This window comes from Dichomitus squalens (genome assembly GCF_000275845.1).
Source record: "Dichomitus squalens LYAD-421 SS1 unplaced genomic scaffold DICSQscaffold_17, whole genome shotgun sequence".
Taxonomy (NCBI): domain Eukaryota; kingdom Fungi; phylum Basidiomycota; class Agaricomycetes; order Polyporales; family Polyporaceae; genus Dichomitus; species Dichomitus squalens.
This window is the reverse complement of record NW_006766899.1, coordinates 260,876-264,200: the sequence shown is the minus strand read 5'-3', so window position 1 is coordinate 264,200 and position 3,325 is coordinate 260,876.

The window sequence follows — 3,325 nt, the reverse complement described above, 5'->3', positions numbered from 1 at the left end:
TCTCCTTTTCTAGCCCATCCCAATTTGGACACTGTAGATACGTTCCCACGGCCGCATGCTACGTTCCCGTGATCGCCATGCCCTTGCCTTTTCTTTCTCGCCCTTTGTTCTCTCTTTGTCATCTTCACTGCCTCGCTCTCGCGCCTTGTCCTTGGTTGCTAAGCAGCCCCTCTAGTATATAAGAACCCCCTTAGGCGCTCCCTAGTCCCCATCTCGACCTCTTGGTCATTGGGACTAGGTGAGTGACCATAGCGTTGTACTTCCCTTCGAGTGCTAATGTATAACTTGGTCATTGGGACTAGTCTGTCGCTGTCTGCGTGAAGACTAGCTTTCGTAGGTCTCGTGCCTTCGTGCCGACCTCCGCTCTGCCCTCGTCGAGTTTTCTGTCACGTTTATCCCTCTCCCTCTCTCTTTCCCCTTTTCGGCTCCTTGCCGCTCGCCTACGGGGTCGTCGCCGAACGTCGACCCGAGTCTACGCGCCTAGTCGCCGCGACAGCTGCTTTAGTTGGTGTGGGCCCTATCCAGTCTCCATCTGCGGTCACCGGTGAGTTGATGTCTAGTCTAGATTTTGTTAGTGCAATATTTCTGATTCAAGCATCTTTCTGCTAACAAGGCACGTCATCCGTCCCTTCTATAGAGGCAAATGTCGCTACGTCAGCACCCAATGCGCCCCTTCTCCCGCCCATGACGTCAGTACTTGTCAGCTCTCTTATTGAGTGCTACAAGTCATCACGGCGCGCTATGGATCGCTCGGGAAACCGCAGGAGCAAGGCGGAAGATGTATATCGCCATGGTCGTCCTCTCGAGACGATTATCAAGCCCACACCTGATGCCATGCCGGTCGATGAACCCACCCTCCTCCGAAAGCCAGATACCCCGTACATCGGGTGCAAGCTCTGCAAGTAAGTTATTGTCTCAATGCTCTCTAACATTGTGATTCTGACAGACTGTCGTCCTATAACAGACATGATTGGAAGGTGTTCACAAACACGGACGGTGTAACAAGCACATTTCGCCGCCACTTGCGAGAGAAGCATATGGTAGAGTATCAGAAGACCTGCGAGGAATTCAATTTACACCCTCCAGGCGTAGATAGCATTTGCGGACGCGAAGCGTTCACGCTTGAAGGACTTCTTGAGCACCTAGTCAGATGGATTGTGGCAGACGATCAGGTAAGTGCTCTAATCAGTCCAGAATCCATTTAATATCAATTCACACTCGTATCCCCTAGTCGATTCATGTTATGGAGTGCCTTGAATTTCGGGATTTACTCCTGTACCTACATGAAGACCTAGAGGACGACGAGCTACCCCATCGGACACGGCTTTCAGAACAAATTCTTGCCCAGTACCAGAAGGAATACGAGGCAATACTCGCAGAGCTACGGGTACGTCGCTGTCTGAGTGTTTGATCGTTTGTTGAGGACGTTCTGATTCAGCAGGCTGTTTTCTAGAATTCTCCTGGTCGTATCTCGTTCACACTTGACCTTTGGGAGGATCAGGAGCGTGTAACCTACATGGGACTCACAGTGCACCACTGCGATGAGGAGGGCGATGCCCTCATTGGCAAGTCGCACCTTGTTGCATTCCGCTTCTTTGACAAGTCCCACAGTGGTGAGAATGTCGCGCAAGAATTCTTCAAGATTGTCAATGATGCCGGTATCAAGCACAAGGTTTGTCCATCTGCGTCTGCTGCTTTTGAGAACGAATCGCTGATGCTTGTGAACAGATCGGCCAGATTACAATGGACAACACATCTTCAAACGACACCATGATGGCTGCGTTGGAGGCTATCTTGGTGCACGAAGGAATTTCCTTCCACCGGGATGGGAACCGCATCCGGTATGTTAGTCGGAAGTCCTTGTCCCCCAACATCCGCCTCTCTCTGACTTGATTGACAGTTGTTTTCCCCACATCATCAACATTGCTGATCAACTCATCCTTGATGAGCTCAAAACAAATCCAACGGAGCCCATACCCTCGCTTCCTACTGCCACCACTGAAGATTTGATTCACCTCCAGACATATGCCGAAGTCCTTGCCGGAAATCCTATACAGAAGGTGCGCGACCTTGTGAGCGCGTTACGGCAATCTGGACAACGTCGCCGTGAGCTCCAGCAGTTTATTGCTGACGGTGTAGCAGCCCAGCGCTGGAAGGAATATCCCCAAATCCAGCCGCTCCAGCTCCTTCGTGACTGTGAGACTCGTTGGGACTCGACGTTCCTCATGCTTGATCGGACATTGCTCCTGTATCCGGTGTGTTCGCACTCTGTCTCACGCTGTCAAATTGTCGTACCTTATCTGCTCCATCAGGCAATCGAGGACTATCTCAAACATCCCTCGCGTGCGGACCTTGCCAAGTTCCTTCTTTCTGCGAATGACCGTGCTGTGTTATCAGACATATACCATGTATTTCTCGTCTCCCATCAGGCACAACAACTGGTGTCTGGAGAGAAAGCTCCGGCTCTTGCGCTTGTCCTCCCCGCATATGAACTGCTCATCGACACCTGGAAGATCCTTCGCTAACAGTTTATGTACTTGTCACACTATATTGGGTTAGGCGTTGGGAAGCTCGAGGAGTACGTCCTTAAGTCCCAAAAATCCCGCATCTATTCGCTCGCTATGGGTATGTCAATTTGACTTGTCATAGTCACAATCACTAACACCGTTTGCGGCAGTCCTTAACCCGATGTTCAAGCTCCAGTGGCTTCAGAAGCACTGGTCCACATCCAAAGTGGAAACAGCTCGTGGCTGGGTGCTTGAGGCGGTAGGTGGACTCTATGACTATTCTGATTACATCCTGATATGTCTGTCATCAGATGCTTGAGTTTCGGGAGGCTGAGTCTCGCCAGCGTCAGGCTCGCACCCTTACTCGCTCCCAGAGTGCTTCTCAAGCTATGGTTGTTGAACAGGCGCTGGTTTACACAGCTTGCCTAATACAGCCGTCACAAGATATGGAACGGCACAGCCGGTTACTGCAATAACCGAGGCTGTACTACTCATGTGGTACACACACAGCTTCGCTGTGTACGCACTGCTTCTCTGTGCGACTGTGCATCCTGGGAATGTACTGTATAGTACTATGTAGCCACAGATGTACAGTAGTATATATAGGGGACCTCTGTACCCCAAATCTACAGTTCAGTTCACTCGAACGTCTCCTCTCATCGCTCTAACAAGCCTCTTATAACCAACAACCCTTCTAGGTGAGTTGCAGGCTATCCGCTGTCGTTGCCACCCGTGGGAGAGGCCTTCGCCCCCCGGGTTCAACAGTCGTACCTCAAGGCGCAAGGCCAGTGGGGTTCGATCATCAACACCCAGCCTAC